Source organism: Malaya genurostris, chromosome 2, assembly GCF_030247185.1.
Source record: "Malaya genurostris strain Urasoe2022 chromosome 2, Malgen_1.1, whole genome shotgun sequence".
Taxonomy (NCBI): domain Eukaryota; kingdom Metazoa; phylum Arthropoda; class Insecta; order Diptera; family Culicidae; genus Malaya; species Malaya genurostris.
In genome coordinates this window covers 103101910-103122710 of record NC_080571.1, presented here as the reverse complement: position 1 = coordinate 103122710, position 20801 = coordinate 103101910, and the positions used below count along the sequence as shown (strand labels likewise).

The window sequence follows — 20801 nt, the reverse complement described above, 5'->3', positions numbered from 1 at the left end:
CGGGAACTAGAAGTGACAGCCAATTGATATTCGAACTTAATTCACAATACGATAGTAGCTTCCAAACGAGTTCAAGTTGGTAGCAATCAATTCAGCTAGTTCTGAAAAAATTAAACAAATAGAAAAAAAACCCTGCCTTTCTCTTTCTTCAAAGCAGTCTCCTGAATTTTTTATCATTTTATGAAAAAATTTCTGACACTAATTTTGGCTCATTTTTGACACTTATTAATTCAGATTGATTCGAGTGGTTCACAAAAGCATGCTTCAGTGTTTATATCACATACTCGGTATCATTTTTCCAATCACGCGCTTGGCATTTACGTTACCTATTTAAATGAGAAGAGTGATGCTAATCTAAAAAAAAACCCTTCTTAGTCGACTTAGTGGAATTTTCATAGATCTTGAAAAATCACCATAGGGGGAGGTACATGAAATTTCCGAAATTAAAAAAAAAATTTTGATGCCAAAAGGCTTAGAATTGCATGAAACGTTAAGATTTAGTGTCATCTCGAAAAAACATTTTTTTGAAAAAATCGACTTTTTGGGACTTAGAGAAAATATCAAAAGTCCCAGAAAGTTGATATTACCCAAAAAAATGTTTTTTAGATGACACTAAATCTCGACGGTTCATGCAGTTTTGAGACTTTTAGCATCAAAAAAGTGTTCGATTTTGGAAATTTCATGTACCTCCCTCCCCCCTATGGTGCCTTTTCAAGATTGAAAATTTTCAAAACTTTACCGCCGTGCAGCACCCCTTACGCATGTCCGATTTAGCTCAAATTTTGCATGAGGGCTTTTTTCGAGGTGCTTGAACTTTTGAGCACTAGAGCTTTACGAAAATAGAGGTGATCCCAAAATTTTGGCATCCTTATATATAAGAGCGGTAAAAATCAACCTGTTTTGTCGGTTCCGTCACTTACACCATTATATCTCTGAAACCAAAAGCCATTTGGTCTTCGAACTTGATCAATGGTCCGATAGTAGCTTTCAAACGAGCCTAAGTTTGTTAAAATCGGTTCAGCCATCTCCGAGAATCTTGCGCGGTTAGAAAAACAGTACGTTTTGTCAGTAACGTCACTTTTACCATCATATCTCCGGAACCAAAAGTCACAGCCATTTGATCTTCAAACTTGATCAATGGCCAAACAATAGCTTTCAAACGAGTCTAGACTTGTTAAAATCGGTTCAGCAATCTCTGCGAAAATTGAGCGCGTAAAAATACAACGCTTTTTGTCGGTTACGTCGCTTATACAATCATATCTGCGGAACCAAAAGTCACAGCCATTTGATCTTTGAACTTGATCAATGGCCCGACAGTAGCTTACAAACGAGCCTAAGTTTGTTAAAAACGGTTCAACACACACACACACACACACACACACACACACACACACACACACACACACACACACACACACACACACACACACACACACACACACACACACACACACACACACACATTTTCCGATTTCGTCGAGCTGAGTCGAATGGTATATAACACTATGGGTCTCCGAGGCTCCGTTCGAAAGTCGGTTTTCCAGCAATTCTTATACCTTTCTATAGAGAAAGACAAAACATTTGATCTTTGAACTTGATCATTGAGTCAATAGTAGCTTTCAAAACAAACCTAAGCGTGTTAAAATCAACTCATTCATATCAAAGAAAATTGAGTTACCTGTGTTTTTATGCAGCCTACGAGAAATTAACAAAAAATGCTAAATCGAAGTTGCTGGATTAATATTCGAAGTTCGAGAAAAAAACTTTCGATTTCACATCTTATAATACAAGCAAAAGTAAAATTGAGTGATTCGGAAATGACATGAAATAAAAACACAGAAAAATCGGTAGCGACCGCGACTTGAGCCGAGTTATTAGATTACAAATAACGTCCGCTAATCGACGGAGTCAGAGAAGCATCTCCTTGACATACCTTATGATAAAAAAGAACCGGTATTTTATTAAAAAACGCAAAACTTCAATTTTTAATAAATTTCTTTATTATCGCCTTCAAAGTACTCTCCTCCTGCGGCAATACATGCATGCCAACGTTTGATCTAATTTTCCATACAAGTTTTATAGGCCGCCGAAGGTATGGCCTTTAGTTCACGAAGCGAATTCTCTTTTTTTGGTCTCTATGGTCTCAAAACGCGTTCCCCGCAATGGCAATTTGAGTCTAGGGAAGAGGAAAAAGTCACACGGGGCCATATCTGGAGAGTACGGTGCTTGGTTGATGATATTGGTTGAGTTTTTGGCCAAAAACTGCGACACAACCAACATCAACACGACGCTGTTTTTGAATGAAATTCATCTTTTTTGGCGCCAGCCGAGAAGCGACGCGTTTCAAACCCAAAACATCAGTTAAAATGTGTTCGGCTGATCCATAAGAGATGCCCAACAACACAGCAATCTCTCTAATCGGTACAGAACGATTTTTCAACACGATTTGCTTCGCCGATTCAATGTTTTCTTCAGTAACAGATATTGTTGGGCGGTCAGGGATCTCATCATGATCCAAGTGGTCATGTACGACCACCTTTGAAGCGTTTATACCACTCGTATGCCTGTGTTTTTCCTAGACACGATTCACCAAAGGCCTTTTCTAACATTTTCAACGTTTCGAAACACTTAAATCTATTTGCAACACAAAATTTGATGCACGCACGTTGTACTAAATTTTCATCCATTATAAAAATCGCCACACGAAAATTTTTCAACTTCTTTGTATAGACGCCAAACAAAAACTAATCGTACGATATGCGTCAAAATTTGACAGAATGTGTATAAAAGTGTTGCCAACGTTGAGAGAATAAAAGTTAACCGATTGGACAAGCGCGGGAATTTTAAAATGAAATTTCCGGTTCTTTTTTTATCATATGTGTAATTATGTGTAATTTATGCGTCAAAAAGAGAAAACCACAAAAATTAAATACATTTGAAGTCAAACATTGCATACAGTTTGTTAGGGATGTGTAAATATGTGGACAAGACTAAAAATCGAACCCATCGTCTTACATTTTAAACTATATCCGTCTATAGTTTATATCTATTCGTTTCATCGATCCATTCATCCACCGTAAGAATACATACTGAATGTAAATCCCGAAGAAAACTGTTCCATTTTTTGATAATCTAAATAAAAATCGATTATCTAAATAAGGTACCTGATTTACACTTTCATTAAAAATATAAAGTTTTCAATAGTTGATAAAGTAGCAAAATATTTCGTTGCTGTTGTACGACTGCAAGATAAAATTTGTCCTGATGACACACTCAGCCAGCGCTTGATAACATGACATTCTCTCCATTAAATGCCATAACTCATTCAAGGTGTGAAAAGAGAATATTAAGAGCCTGATTTCAAGTTGATTTCTGACGCTTTCAGCATAACAGAATGTACATACAGAGCATATCCGATCTGATGAGGCAGGAGATTGGAACATTTATCCATTTACCAACTTCTGAAGAATTCCAAGTTGATAGGAAGGATGCTTTCAAGTAATGAAATTTCTCCTTTCGCTTGCTAGTCTAGAATGCACCATTTTCCCAATTTCAACACTGTGAACGTAAACCTCTGTCAGTGCTAGTATGTAATGAAAAAAGTTAAATGGAATTTCATCAACGGAAGTTTAAATTTTATGCGTGTGCTCGTATGACAGAGTTGTCTACAACTGGTGTTGTGCAAAAATCAAAAAACATGCTTCCGCAGCCAGATTTAGGAATTTATAACCTATTAAATTCTTCTCCATACACTACACACATATCACGAAATGTGAGGCAATAGATTAAAAAAATGCCCCAATGCTTTTTAGTTTCGCTGACATAGTTTAGTATTGATTATACACCATTTCTGACGGAACAGCACTTAAAATTGATGATTCTGATCATTTCCATCCATGAAAATCACGCTTTTGCGACAAAAATCAACAGTGGCAATGAACATAAAAGGACGAAAAAGTAATAATCGCTTGCTACCGACAGGAACAATCCAGTAGCGTTACGACATAGGTGTGATATTCGTTACGATATTTGGTTATTCCTTTCACTGCTATATATAACAGATCATTAGCGAGAATGACAACGGGATTTGCGTACCAACACTAAAATTGAACCATGCGACCGAAAAAGTTTGTGTCATCCGGTTGAAAATCTACACCGAGTCGATTGATTCGACTTCGATTCCTGTGTCGCAACGCGTTTTCCGAATGTGATTCTCATCAGGATACAATATTCGTGACAACAGGTTTAACTTAAGTTGAATAAAACTACAAGTGTGATCCTGCAATCCTGTCATGAGCACAGAATAACAACTAGCGTAGTGAAAAAAAAATCATTTGGCAAACCTACTACCCAACATCTTTTTCAAATCGATAAGGCATAAAGAAGGATGTCAACATCCAACCTCTTCGGTACAGGATATCCTGCGAATTGCGGTTGAAGGTTGGCAAAACACCCACCGTTCCAGATAAGACCGACTGTATTTTTATCGCTGTTGCTTCGCGGTAAGGATACGATATGGTAAGAGTTGGGTGCTTTTGATGTGGCAGTCGCTAAAATATAAAAATAAATGAAAACGGTTGTGCCACGACGATGCATTGGTGAAAATTTCATCCATCATTTCATTTTTCGTGTGCAACATCATCTTCGTGCCATTAAAGCTCACACAGCGCCGATTTGCGCGAAACTTCCGGTTGTCGTTTATGCCAGAGCTTACACCGTTAGTATCGATTCAAGATGCTTGTTTTGCGACGACGACGACGACGACGACTATGAAGAAGCTCAACTTCGGAACAAGCCGGATTAGGAGACTTCAAGATGACGGATGAAAGCCTTTTTGCACATGCTTCGTCGGTATTTCTTTTCGGTGCCCAACGCCACATTTCAAGTCTTCGGATACGATGCAATTTGATAAAAGTTTGCTACCGTAATCCTTCTGTCGCCCTTGAGCAAGCAGTTTATAAATTTGTTGCTGGCTTTGTCTTCTAAATTGAGAAGTCTACCGAGTGGGTTGGATGGAAGAGACGAATAATCTTTGTGTTGAGTCTTTCCTACTTTTCATATAGCATGCTACGGCTTACGCGGTTTTAAGAGCTTTATAAGAAACAAAATCTACGAGCTGTTGTTGATATAACAGAAATAATGCTTGGAGAAAGACAAACGTTCTGAGTCACCCAGTCATACTAATAGAGATTTAAATTTTTAATATGATAGTAAACAATTGCAAAATTCTGTTGAAGTTCAATGCGGTTCCAACTTTTAAGAAACTAAGGCACAAATCTCCAAATAACTAGGAGAACTTGCCACTTGAGCCAATTAGTTCTGATTCCTGATGCAGGCTTAATGGTAAATGTCCGCGTCAAGACTTGAATGCATTAAGGTCTGAGACCAGTGTGTTTTAGGCTGTTTTAGAGGGCTATTTTCACGCTTCAAATCTGATTTTCTCAGAAACGGTGACGAATATCAGAAAACCCAACTGACAATCTCTTAGAAAATTAGTTTAGTTTATTCTGTAAAAATTTCAGAATGATTCATTGACATTAGCGGAAAGTCTTTTTTCTGAAGGAAGAATTGCATAGCTGAAAGCGCCGTCTTTCAACTTGTTCATTGAATATCTCGCCTTCAAAAGCATGGATCAAAAATCTATCTTGACAAAGTCTAGATAACAGAGACATAAAATCGGCTCAGCAAGACTGTCAAACAAGCGCTAGCTTTATTGGGTTTTATGTGATGTAGTCAAACTTGTAACCGAACATATCAAAACTTTCTTGGCCACCCGACCACATCCATAGTCATTTTGCGCATTTGCGAGAGAGCATGGAGGGAAATGTAATACGCAGAGTGAGCCACGTGGGTATATGCGACCTACTGGCCTTAAGCCTAGTTTTGCCCATTGATGCTTGTACGAAGAACTGACTCATTTGACCACATACACAGATTGCCTGTCAAACAAGGATACGTTTGATTATTTTGTATAATTTCTTCTCTGAAACGGTCTCAGAAACAGCAGGGCAGATAAAAATCATATTCATTTGCTTTAACAGGCGAAAATGACGAAAAAAAATTGTCATTCTTAGCTCCGCTTGCATATTGTGAAAACGAGATCCATGTTCAGTCATCGACAAAATCGAAACAGTAGCGTTAAAATCATGTTTCTCCTTTCGTTTCACTTCTCGTTTGATTTGAGTATTTTAAAAACTCTTCATGGTCATTTTTTTCCCTTATATCAAAGAGAATCGAAATTTCTCTGAGTTTCCCTGCAGATGATATTTCAGTTTCGTCTTGTCGTAGGAAAATGAATGACGTCGGCTTTGATACTCTCTTTTGCTTCGCCTCTGTTCGTTGAGACGGTAAAAAAAAAAACAAAATGAGACTGTAAAAAACCTGTTCCAATCCGCCTAGTGGTGTAACGATGCCTTCTTCGTTCTACTTTTGCATTTACGCTCTACATGACGGTAATAATTTTAAACACATTCCACAAAAGTCAATAGCAGGGTATGGAACCATAATAGCTTCCATTTGATTCTAAATTTGTGAAAAAAACCTATTAAGAGAGTTCCGCTTTGGAGTTTTTTACCACGATTTCCAGAACTATTCCTTTTTTGCATAATCGCAAAAAATTCTACGCTTACTTATGAAAACAAAATACCTTTCATTCGAATCTAAGTTTTTCGGGGCTTCCGGAACCGTAAACAAAGAACCGGTATACCATAATTCAATGTATTTGGTCATCATCTAACCAAGCCTGTTCAATTGAAGAATTATACGATTAGTTGGAAGTATTTTGCTCAGTGTCATGTATAGAAGTATGTTCTTGAAAATTAAATTTTTATCCTCATCAGCATATAATTCAGGAACCGGAAGTCGTATCCGAAAGAAATTTGATGGGGTTCTATGGGATTGTAAGACCTTTCAATTGAACCTAAGCTTGTAAAAATTGGTTAAACGGTGTTTGGAAAAATGGAGTGAACTTTTTTTTATTTTTTTACTCATTTTATCCCGTTACTCCGGAACCGAAAGTCGAATCAAGATGACTATGAAATGATATGAGACTATAGGGCCTTTCATTTGAATCTGAAATGAAGAAAAACGGTTATGCGGTCTCTGAGAAAATCGGCTCTATTCAGGTATAACTAACTTCAATTTGGCAACGATAGGCTTCTGTACCAGCAATTGTTTGGTGTAGGCTTCGATATACGCCTCGTTGTATTCAACAGAGCATCTTGATTTGGTAAGTCACTGTCGGTAAGGTTTTTTAGTAGAGCCAATTTGAAAACACAAAATTTATTATTTCATTTCTTATCGCGGCATTTATTCTAACTACTAAATTCGCCTGTTGATTATATTAGATTTGATGGAGAGTTGACTCATTTGGCCACATTCACAAATTGCTCGCTAAACAAGTTATTTGCTGGTGATTTTGGCTACGGAGGGCTGTTTTTTTTTGGTTTTCTGGCTTGATATACGTCTTGTTTTTCTCCCTAGTGCCACATGGTTTGGTAAGACTTTCAATACAAATTTCTTGTACGAATTTGAATCTAAATTTTTTGCTAGTAACTTCAACACTCGTCTTGGAATACTGGGGCATATTGTGGAGTCTAACACTGCAAAACTGTCAAATTTTACTATACCCACTTCGTAAAATTACATTTCTTCTAGCGTGGTGCTGTGACGATGATCTTGGCGGATTGGACGCCAATTTTTGTCATGATTATTACTGCCTGACTTAAAGGAATTGATGATTTAGAATCAATATTATTTCAACTAAAACTAAACACTCCAACCATTGCCGACCGTTTTCATGTTTATCGTAATAAAAAAGTATAAGAGATAAGAAATTTTTACATATGAAGATGCTTCATCTGCTTAACGGAAGGACGACGACTCATCCATATGGTTAGTAAAGTTTTTGATTTCAGCGGATATAAGGTCTGGGAATTGATCTTATCAAACGGTTCGGTTTAGGTGGTGAAAACATGACCCAGGAGATTGTAATTCTACCGGTTAATTCGGTTTTGGAACAGAACGAACACACAAGGATACCAAATCGAACGCGACAACCTGAAAATCAATTGTAATTCTAACAGTAAAAAGGGGGTACCACATTCCGAAGCGGAATTGCATCTTATGCTTCAACAGGCTTTGCAGACGATCAGTGAACAGATCAATTTCGTAGCTAGTGCTACGACAATATTGCTACTGAGAATCCTTTCAGCACCAGGACAACTGGCTTGCGAAACCGTTGACCCAAATAAATTGTAATTGCAATTTCAAACGTATATATCATAGCACAAACGTAACACAAGGATCACCATTTTCTGCGCGATTGCCAGAACAAGTTTCGATGAAACCCGAGCTTGTACAATCTTAAGTAAAATAAATAATCCAATATTACCTCTAGATTTCAATATGATCCTATCAAGCCAAGATTATATTCTTACAAAACTCGTGAATTTAAATATCCCACCGAAAAACAAAGAACACCGAACGTACATTCTACACTTATTTGAAAATAAGTAAAATTCTAATTACGCAACATATTCAAAAAGTGAAAAAGTAAAATCGACTTTGTGGTGCGTCTACTATTCGTACAGCTGTCAGGTGCTGTTTTGATTCAGCAATCTTTTGACTATCTGTGCGTACAGTAAACAATGTTACCAATAATCGTTGCTCCTGTCAGCCTCGAAATACGCGCTGTAATTAGATTTATGTGATGCAAAAAGTAGTCAAAACTATGTTTCATCGAGTCCATTATCGCATTATCTGATCATCTGTTTAAATTTGAACTTTATGTCGATCGACGAGCACATTTTACAAAAATTGTTTGAGGTCATATATTTACATTACAGATTCCCCCTAAAACGGTCCTCACTCATTATGCTGAGGCACAGCAAAAAAAAAAAACAACTGACTTGACAGAAAATGGGGAGATTCCCCATACTCTTACCGCCGGGGAGGCAAAGTAGTCCCCATTATCACCTTTAACCGGGACACTCGTTCATATTCCGTTGAAACGCTGGTTGACCATAACCGCCTCATCGGTGATATTCTTGGGCAAACAATTTCGACATCTACACATCGGGTCGTTTGGTTTGGTTTACCGTTCGCTGTCTGGTGTTGGGGTAAGCCGAAATGGGACGGGTTGTTTGTGCTCTAACCCATATATTGATTCCGCAGATAGATATATCATCTGTGCGGCAGTAGTTTCGACAGCAAAAAACAAATCGACACGATCTAGAACGCGGCGGCAAACACCGAGGGTAACAGTGGGGAAAGTGTAAAGTGAGCGAAAAAAAAACCATAATACAGGGAAAATGAGAAAAGGGCGTATCATCATTATGACTAGCGACGTCATCATCACTTCGTTCAGCAGCGACACTTAGCACGGGAAAGTTGTGTAGGAAAAAATTGAGAATGAAATGTTCTTTTTTTTTAATGATGGAACGAAACACATAAGTATTTTTCTTTGGTCTTTGATTTGATAGATAATTGTTTCAACTAAATGAATAGCATAGTTCTTATATTATATATTTTTATAACTCTCTGGTGTGCCTGTTTTTTAGAACTTTTTTATATGATTTTTGCATTTGCTTCTTCCAACCTGAGATGGACAAACCAATGCTTGATAAATACAGGGTGAGTTTTGTTATTTTTACGCTTCGTCTTCGACTATTCGGTGCCTATCAGCTCAAATTGAACTTCAAGTGCATCTTTTCAGTTCAACATAAAACGTAAAAATTCATTTTACTGAAGTAGTTTTTGTTCCGAGATATTAAAAAAAATATTACGCTTTACCAGAATTGTTTTAATTTTGGCACCAAAGAAACTTTCTCGTGTGCTTAGCGGTTTCAAGTTGAAATGTTAAGTAGCACTGGAAGTTTAAACTGCTATGCACTAAAGATGAAAGGTAAAACAGAACAAAACAGATTATGTTCATTTAGCGCAAAACGGTTCGTTGCAACTGAAAACCCTTAATTGACCTGTACTTAGAACTGAAATTCCACTTAAGAAACTCACTGCAAGGTCACTGTGCCTCGCATTTAGTAGGACAAAAATAAGGTGTTTCCATTTTTTTCAGTGCTCAGTGCAATCCTCGCCCGCATCCAACCGCCCCGGATGAGTCTGTGTGTAAGTGCTAAGGAGAGTCCATGCATGGTCGTCGCACAGTTGGCGCTATGAATAGTACATATAAAAGTTTATTGTGTCATGGATCGGGGCTCCTAGCAAGAGCCTTCGTCACACCATCACACTATGAATGGATGGGTACTGTATATTTGATGTATGCATGCATGATGATGCCTTCTGCGTTGCAAAAAAAAATAGCAAAGCCCTACATAGTATAGAAACTGTTTATACTACTTTACTTGATAGTCAACAATATAAAAGAAGCATAACTACGTCCCTCACCCTTGCATCACTCAGGCCAGGGTTCATATTAAGGGTGTTTCGACCTAGAGAAAACAGAAATCCCCACTGGGTTGCTGAATATTTGTTAGCTAATATTGTACACTCAATTCTCACCATCCAAAAATTTCACTTATACGATCAATGCGGATAACGATTATCATATCAGTAAAAATGGAAATCAAAATTCAGACGTAGTAAACTCTTTAACGCCAGCTCCTCGAAGACTTGTGTATGTTTCGAGTGAACGAAACAGCAATAAATTACCGCCTCGAAAATAACCTCATTATTTTGGGTATAACCGAATACATCCCCCCGTCGCTTTGCCTTGTTCGGTTTTTGTACGTTGTCGGCAGGCAATACTGATTCTGAGCCCTAGAGAACTGTAACGGTTGAATCGCATTGACATTTAGGTTCAAGCACCCTCTTGACCTTTCCAGGATACCTAGGCGCATAGAGGCTAGGCTGTCAAAGGGACTACTCGTTGGGGGTTAGTATTATGCCAATTCCAAACTTAGCCTGTCACTGCTTCTGTTTTGCTCCAGCAGAGTGATGGCAATTCAACTCCTAAAATGCTGTACAAGTTGAGCTGCATATGCATAAACTATGGTCGTTTGACGTGCACTGCTGCTGGGACCGGCGATGACTGGCAGAAATATGTTCCCGAAAAAAAAGGTCCGAAGGTTGACTCTGAATCGAGTTAGCAAACTGTGGGCATTAATGTCATCCTGAAAGCATACCGGACGTGACTAAATTCGATGTTGATTATGTTATCGTCGCGTTCGAAAGCAGAAATTCCGGGACGAGAGATCGCAAAAGGCTTTTTTCCCTGCTTGTTATGCTGAAAGATTGCGGAAGCCGGAAAAAATAGGGAGGGTAAAATTAGGGTCACTTTTAGTGGAAAAAAATAAGAGTCGTGTGTCTCCCATTATCACATTTGCTTACCGACCCGTCTGGTGATTTTTTTATATCGATTTAAAAAGATCTTCGAAAACGAACGTAGTTATAGGCGATTTCATTGAGATGTTCACCAGACCAAATCGTTCGAAGGAACTTTGATAGTCTAATCAAGAAGAACATTTCCGTGGCAAAGTAGAATATACATGAATGCACGAAATAATAAACACTTCAACTCGGGAATTCGGGAAATTTTAAGAATTACGCCGAGCATAACAAGGATTATTCATATAAATGACCTTTCATTTATAAATTATGTAAATCAAAAGCATGGTACTCTTCGAAACTGAAACATCTTTGAAACTAATGTAATTAATGAAACATGTACATTGAAACAGATTCATAAAAAACGAGATAGGGAAAGATAAACCTTGGGAAAGTGGAACCCTCGGTCCAAAGTAACAAATTTTTGCAGCGGGCTCAGGGAAATTGTGTTTGTAGTAGGAACTGATTATGAAAAAGCTCCCATTACAAAATGTGTGAAAATGTGGTACTAAGTGTGGCAGCCGAGATTGGAGTTTCCAATCTACCAACCATACAATGATTCTGTATGCTATGAAATTCTATAAAAGGAATGTAATATCAAGGCTTTGCATTTACAGGGTCCGCCATCTACCTTTTTTTTTCACTAGCGGTTATTTCGACATTGGTAACTTTAATGTAACTTCTGATTTGACAGAAACTTAGTTTTATCCTTCCGCTGAACGAAAATGGTTGTGTATACACTCTAGGAACGCGTGAAAATAATGCCAACTGGGCTTGCGATCAGTTTGAAGAAGACGTCGATTTTTGCCGGGTATGTTGATAAGCAAAATTGTCGCATCTTTGCGGGTATGTTGATAAGCAAAATTTTCGCATCTGGGGGACGGAAAACCCGCACGTTATCATGGAGAAGCCGATGCATCCTCAGAGAACGACAGTTTGGTGCGGATTTTGATCTGGCGGCATCATTGGGTCATTTTTTTTTAAAAAATGAGGCAGGAGCCGCCGCCACGGTCAATGGCGAGCGCTACCGCGCCACGATTAGCGGTTGGTTCTTCCCGTTACTTGAAGAGGAAGCCTTGGTCATCATTTAGTTCCAACAAGACGGCGCTCCGTGTCACACAACCAACGCTACAATCGATCTTTTGCGCACAGTCTTCGAAGATCGAATTATCAGTACAAATTCGGATGTCGTTTGGCCGCCTCGGAGCTGTGATTTGACGCCGTTAGACTATTATCTGTGGGGGCTGTCAAAGATAAGTGTTATATGGACAAGCCAGAGACAATTCAAGCCTTGAAGGATAACATTCGTGCAGCCATAGCTGAAATAAAGCTGCATACAATCGAAAATGTACTAAAAAACTGGACCGACCATATGGCGTACTGCAAGGCCAGCCGAGGCAGCCATTTGAATGAAATTATATTCCACAATTAACCGGAAGGATTGTACTTTAATATGAAAAAATAAATTTTGAAATCGGATGAACCGTTTGTGTTTTATTGCATGTTTAAAAAAAAGTTACATGGCGGACCCAGTATGTGTGGCAGTGCTTGAACTTGTAAACTTTTTCAAATCCGCGGAACTGCTCTACAAATTGAGCAACCCTGTAAATGTGGGAAAGCAACCAATTAAACTGGACACCGAGAAAGTACACTTTGCATGATCGGTGATTTCACTTTTACCTTGCCTAGCTTGGCATCACATCCCACCACAAGTGGATGTCAGAGATGCTTTTCGGGAAATGGAAAAATAAACTTTTCGATACCGGATCGCGTACGACTAATAACTTTTTAATTGGTATACGGGTACGTATCGGGATTAAGAATTTGCATTCAGGTAAAATCTTTTATTTCTTATCGGTGTGGGGAACCCGGGTAGAAGTGATTTGCAAACCAATACCAAATTCTGTCATTAAATTCAAACATCTCAATGGTAGAAATTAACATTATTTAGTTTGAAATAAGAGTTAAAATATCAAAAATCATAACAAAGTCTGCATGAGAAAATAGCAACAAAATAATAAATTCTGTCATTGTAATATCAAACCAAGAACAAAATATTTATAGAAGATGAATTTGTTCATTATTTTATATTCTAGCATTTAGAATAGAGTAATATCTTAAGTATTTCTCTTATCTGATTCTGATGCAGTTTATTAAATGGTATTTTATTTGAAATAAAACTACTGGGTCAATTTACTTAATGAAATTGAAATAGCTTATCAATAACGAAATAAGATATTATAACTAATTTTGATGTTGAACAGATATTGTACAATGTCTTGATCCCTTGATGAAATATCACGAAAATATCAAGTATCACTCTGACAACACAGAGACATCAAGCCAAGATATGATAGTAAAATTTGTTATTGTTTGCTATTTACACCTACCCGGGAATTGGGTGTGGGCTCGAGAGGAAAACAAAATTTCGGTTCGGGTCGGTTTATAGAATACGGGTTGGATTTAAGAATTAAGTATAATCGACCATGCCTCAGCAGTTCTGCATTATCCGCTAAGCAGTAGTAAAGCTATGCAGCTATGAGCTGCTATGCACTGTTAAGTGGAAGACGAAACGCAAAAAAATCAAAAATAGAACAGTTTTGTGCGCTTAGTACAAACCGGTTAATTGTGACCAAACTCCAAGATGAATATACAGTGAAAATGACATGTATGCCGTTGCCAACATTAAATTTATTTACGTTCGGGACGTACCCAAACCTTAGATGACTAAATGTTCCTCAAGTTGAGTAAACTTTACGTCTGCTTAGCGGTTTATGTCGAACTGCTGAGCAGCGTGACAGTTCAACATGGGTTGCTAGGCACTGATGGGTCGAAGACGAAACGCAAAAAAACAATCATGTGCGCTTAATACAAACCGGTTAATTGTGACCAAACCCCTAGATGTCTTGCTAAATTTGCATAATTCGACAAAAATCGGAGTAGGGTAACGGAGGTACTTGAACCACATGAATATATTTTAAACCAGCGTGCATGTTTCTGGATGTAATCAAAATTATGTACATCGTACATAAGAATTTTAAAGATTATTCCATTCTTTAACATATAAGAAAAAAGTATGAGCGCAGGGTCAAAATATATTAGAGTGACCAAAATACCTTCGTTGCCCTACTTTAGATTTCATATCTATATATCTCTAGAACAGTTACTTCTAGTAGATAGATCGTAAGGAGTAAATTTGATGTCCTTGATTTGTATTTGAACAATATTCTAGTGTTTGGATAATCTTCCAACTTCATCGGAACTTTTTGAGATTATTGTGAGTAGTGCTATTTTAGATCGAGTAAGCAATTACATCTCATACGATCAACATGAACTTATGCCGGGAAGATCAGTTGCAACAAATCTGATGGAAGCTGAATTTCAGACGGGTGTTTTTTACGCGGATCTAAAAGCTGCTTTCGACCAAATTAACTACATAAATTATCTCATCTTCGATTTTCCGCACATCCTGGTGTTCTGATTAAGCTCATATCTCTCCGGGTGAGTTCTACGAGTAAAATTAAGCAACAGTACATCATCTCAATTCTCTAACAAATCAGGAGCTCAACAAGGCAGTAATTTGGTACCTCTGCTTTTCGTATTATTTTTCAATGATGTCCTATTTGCTTTGGGAAATAGTTACAAACTGATATATGCAGACGATTTGAAATTGTTCTTCGTTATTCGTACTGTGGAGGATTGTTGGTGGTTACAAAATGCACTTGAATTGTTCGTAGATTGGTGTAGCCGAAAAGAAACTTTTGATTAGCGTCACAAAATGTCAGGTGTTACTGTACTCTGAGTTTTGTTGAAATCAATACTATATAATACTGCGTACTGTTTTTTCACCCTTAACTGTACTGTATTTAAATTTGTCCTGTATTTTCCCATTAAAATGTACTGTATTTTTCATATCTAATACCAAATTTTAAATCTTTAATGCATTGAATTTCAATTCGCCTCAGTAAGCACAAAAGATGAGCGAAGATTCCGAGCCATCCAATGATTTGAACAGACGCTGAGTTTACTAGGACAAATTACGCAATAATCAGCGCTACAAAGTTTGCATTGAATGCTCCTACAAAGCTCACCAGGATTTAGCGCTCATGCGATAGCATTTTCACATGAGTTTATTGTTTCCCTGAACCAGACAGTTGAATTAGCTTATGCGTGAACCGTTTTTTATTGTTTTAGTCTTAACTCAAAGGTAATTGCATTTTATTTCACATATCTTTTTCTAATCATTTGTCATATTCCTCAAATCATTTTAAGATGAAATGATATTTTTCAAGCACAAAACAGTTGCCAAATATCAATATGGTCAAAGAAATTTATTAACACACAATATTCATGTGTGATTGTTTCCTGTGTCAAAATAAAACTGACCATTTTCGACCCATTTTGAGATTTTTCGATTCGGAGGTCGGTGCACTCCGAGCCAGATTGCGCCCGTGAAAGTTAGAATATGTACATCATCAAACCATATACCATTTTGTAACTGAAGGTTGTAGCTTCCGAAAAGTATGTAACATTCCATGTAAAAATATTATTTTCCGAACTATTTTCTGCGCAAGATCAAAAGTGGCCATTTTCGCCCGGTCTTCCCTACATGCAAGCAGTAAATGGATTTGTTTCCTTCTCATCTTTTCATCGTGGTTTTTTTTATTGTTATTTATTTTTGTTCAGAGCGCGTCACAACATTTTTGCTAAATTTGATTGATTTAAAATTAAAAAAAATTCTCCTCCAAAAACAAAGAATACACTAAACCAAAATCATCGTCAAATATACCCGTTTCTTAAAAAAAACTGAATTTTTGAGCAAAAAATGTTCGATGATTAATTCGTGTTTTTGCCTCGTTTCCCGATCAGATACACATAACAAAATCATAACACAAGTATATCAACAGTTGATATGTATAACATTCTGTGTTATTTTGATATGTTTAACAAATGAAAACAGTTGAAAACAGTTAAAACTTATAATAACAATATAATAACAAAATCAGTTATGATGTTTTATTTTCATTTGCAAGACAAAGTTCATTAATTGAAAAATGAGTTTTTTTCCGTTGCTTTATATCGAAATATAATGATCAGAATTTCAAAACACTAAAACGGAAAATCAGATAAAATAAATTATTCATTTAATGAAAAAAAATCATTCAAAAATTTTGGATTGAAACGATGCTAAAAGTTGACTGTGATATAGTTTTGCTGCGTTAAATTTGCTATCTAATTTATTACAACTATTGTTATAAATTTCTGCTTTCGGACTTCTGTAGTTATATCAAATTCAATAATAATTGTGATACAAACGTTTCAAAATCTGTTACGATTTTGTTCCCGCTAGAGTCTTTTTTGTTATGATTTTTGTTATTTTAACAGCTTACCAACCAAAAATATTCCAAAATTTGTTACAAAATATTTCTGAAATAAAATACTCCATTTGTTATAATTCTGTTATTACCATCTGATCGGGTTGTAACTTAAAAATACTTTAAAACAGGGAAATAAAATGAAAAACTATTGAAATTATGAAAATAAATCATCTGATAGCTATTTTGTTTTGTTTTTTATCAGTTATTGTTAGATAAAATGCGTACCGCAAAATGTACTGTTTTATTTTTCAAAATCGAAATCGAAGCACTGTATTTTTCGATTTATACGCAAAATGTTCTGTTTTTCGTTAAAAAAACATACGAACGTCAATAACGAAAACGTTCATGGGAGATGAATTATGGAATCATTTTGCTCAGGAAGTCACGAATAATAGGCATGATCTCATGAAAAGACACGTTTTATGATTTCATGATTTTTAAATCATGGTACATCATGGTACCACCGGTAAGAAATTTTTATCCGAGTACAGTTGAAATTTATTTTATGTTATTTTCATGAATTCAAGTTGTTGAAAAATAGTGAATTTCTCCTAGAAGTAGTCATTGTTCAAATGTTTATACAAGAACTTAGAATCTATAGAATTTTTTATAGAAATGGTGTAAAAAGAGCTAGGAAATCGATTGAGCACTCTAAAATATATACACTGAAAAATAAGACGAACATTTTTTCAAGAATTATGAAATTATTCGAAAAATTTTACATTAAAGAAAAAATTCTCCATTATTTGTTCAAATAATTTTATCTAAAATTTAAACTTACACCACACGAAAAGGTTACTATTAGTAATATTATATCGTTTGAATGAATATTTGCCATCGGAAACTTAGAGCAGGCAAAATGCCTAACAGTAATTTCATATTTTATTTCCTTACTTTTTATTTCACGTAATCAAATTAACAACAAATGTGAATTTGAATTTTAAAATAATTGAAGTTTTTTTTTCGATTAGTTTTTCGATTTTTGAAAAAGTGAACGAAGAAGACCCACTTCTTTAAGTTGAAAGTTCTTTGCAATTGTAAAAAATGAATGGTTTGTTGTATTGAAGATGAGTGCAAAGTTTCATTTTAACCGGAAGGCATGCCGTGAAGTAACGGTGAAAACTATTTGCCGATTTTCTATCCGAACCGGCTAAAAGTCACGAGAGAAATTGATTTGCCATTCATCAAGCCGTTTTTGCCGGATGTTAACAATAAATAAAATTGCCAGTTTAACTTTATAGCGAAAACATAAAATAATTCATGCAATTTGATTTAACCCGATTTCAGATTGTAGCACCACAATAAATGTGACAAAAAAGTATCAAATAAATTAGAAATAGCTACAAGCTCCACTATCCCCTTTGTTCATCTCATAATAGCAAACACACTTACGAGTTCTTTGAGGTCCTTGCTGGCACAGATCGGACTGAGCCACTGATGCAATCCGAGAAAGCGTTTGGGAATCAGCTTCAGTGCCGGGGCACCCTGAGCATATGGTCCACCCAGCAGGGCGGTCGTCATTGTGGTATGTTCCAGTACCACCATCGTATTCGCCGGGGTATTGCAACCTCTGCTCTCGCTGCCGGTGTAGTGTAGTACTGTTTCAATTTTCAATAATCAACGTTATGCAACCAAGCCCTAAAACCCGACTGTAGAGCACTTGCTATATTTCACAAACTGTCACTAGGAAACCACTGTTGCAACCTTGGGCCGGGTATTTCCGCTGCTAGAAAACCATGAACACCGACTGATACACTGACTGATGGAGATAGGTCGTATTATAATTGAATTTAACTTCGATAGCACTTATTTCTTCATTTCATTTATTATCAACGCTCTCGGCAGTGCCGTCTCCGTCTTCGGTCGGGAACAATTCACTGTCGTCCTTCCGTCAACGGTGGCCTGATTACGGTATGCTTGCACGGCGCGATCCTTTCTCTTCGTTATGCTTTCCACCACCAGTTAGTTAGAAAAACAAAATAACGAATTTTTCCTTTCGCCACTTTACTTTTTTCACGATGCGCTCTGATTGCACCACCTACCTATAATTTGGGGCGGTGGTGGTTCGTTTGCAATCCTAACGTGAAATTGGAAGAAAGTGTGTTTTCTCAGGCGTGTCAAAATGTTACGCTTGTTACTATTCTGCCTTGGTTTGATGAGAGACCCGGTGGGGTGTGAGAAGCAGCCCGTTTTCGTTTGGTTGTTGTCACTTCGGCGCTAGCTACGTTCCCGTCGGATCACTGGCCGAGTCCTTGGGGAGGGCTGTCGCAGTAGCACTCTATATTGCCGTGATAATTTTTTCGCTCATTATCTTTTATTAGTTTTTGCAACTGGGCGCGACAAGCTGTCGTTCACTGTGAGGATATTCGATGCTGACTCCGGGTGCGTTCGGTGGCTAACTCCTCGCGTCGAGAAGTACATTCATCGATCGAGCCGGGAACGCTTGAAAAAAATATGTTTTGCTCTTTGGTGTACTTCCCTCCCTCCTCTTGTACTATATCGTTCGCTTTCGACGAGGTTGTTATCGCAAATTACACATATTTTGCATAGAGTTATCTCGAACCTTCGGATACACACACACAAACCAATGAGATGAATGTGCGTTATACTCGTACTTCTTCGACCGCAATTTTCATACGCCCATTGCCACAACAAGCCGGCTTGATCTGGGAATATTACACTCTTTTCTGTTCCTCTGATAACGGTAACGATATCAATTCACTGGAAACTTTTTCGTGGGTTAGCCTCTTGGCCGATATATATATATTTTTGTTATGCTCTCAAAGCACGTTGTAAGGCTTCCGATGGATACGAACTCTTGATAACTAGCTACTACGTATAGATCTATATTTTTCTATTAGTTTATTTTATTAGAGGCCACTGGTGTTTATCCGGGTGTGTTCTGTCCTTTCCACTAGCAGCTAGTGCAAAAGTCAACAGAACCGCAAAATATCTACAGAACTAGGTCCTTAAAGCTTCACGGTGTTATACTCGCACGTGTATACGTCGTTACAAGAAACTGGTCCAACTGAAGACACCTTCGGCACAAAGCGCACTTATCGATGGTTCATAAAGCTGATGCGTAATTGTTGTTGACGACACCTTATCACCGGGCACGACTGCCGACGATATTTGTTTGATTGGCCAATGCACACACATACACACATCCAATGTCACTGCTTATCGATTGTTGGAACACCTTGCTTATCAATGGCACCGAGTGGGGCGTATCAAACTTCAACAATTCAGGTACAACAAGCCTGGGCTGATGGAATAAAATGAGGAAAAATATATATAATTAGAACAGATTTCTGTCATTCGGTATCCCAGGATACCGCCCATACACTAGCAACCAAATCATACTTCTCGGTCGGAGCTTCTTGCTTTTTCGTAAGCTTTTCTCTATTACGCGGTTCTTGGAAGTCTATTCGTTGCGTGATAACATCGATTAGGACGAACCTCGCAGGTAGTGGAGGGCATTACGGACGAGAACAAGAGGGAAACATGGAATTGGCTTTTAAGTTAATTAAATATCACTTTAACGTTTGTGTGTCGACTACCGAAACGAACCGCTGGCGTCATATCCAAAGAAGTAATTTCATAAAAAGTACGGCCGATTCAATCTCGATCGTATATATGTCCACGTGGCACTGATTAGAAAGTGCGAAAAGCAAAATCTAAAATAAATTGAATTTCATAAATAATTTTCCGCCTAGGAACGTAGTGTGATAAATTTATTCTATCACTGGGAACACGATAATCAAAAGTACGGTATAACGTCAGCTTTCGTCACAAAAATAGACCCGTTTTCCGATTAAGTTTGGATCGCAGCTTCGCATTTGGCAATGCAAAAATCGTTTGAAAACAACTTTTTTTTTGCAAGAACCAGACAAAACAAAACTTCGAACGGAACTATCGGATAAAAATTTAACCGGTTTACCGGTTCCTACACTCAAAGTTTTCCTACCGACTGTCGCAGTTGAACGCAGCATGAATCAGACCACCTGTAACAAACAAGCAACACCATGTTTCGTTCGCAGCGACAGTACCCCAAGCACATAATAATGTTGCATTATGACA

General features: G+C 37.4%; 1 protein-coding gene and 1 long non-coding RNA gene across 6 annotated transcripts in view; both read right to left on the bottom strand.

Moving 5' to 3' along the window:
- Positions 1–20801, bottom strand: part of LOC131427908 (maternal protein pumilio) — a 325778-nt gene that overhangs the window by 127163 nt on the left and 177814 nt on the right. The window lies entirely within an intron of this gene.
- LOC131427909 (uncharacterized) overlaps positions 1–20801 on the bottom strand; it is a 98367-nt gene that overhangs the window by 6587 nt on the left and 70979 nt on the right. The window contains exon 2 of the long non-coding RNA XR_009229321.1: positions 18114–19986. This is a non-coding gene — a long non-coding RNA (uncharacterized LOC131427909). The remainder of the gene's footprint in view (positions 1–18113; positions 19987–20801) is intronic.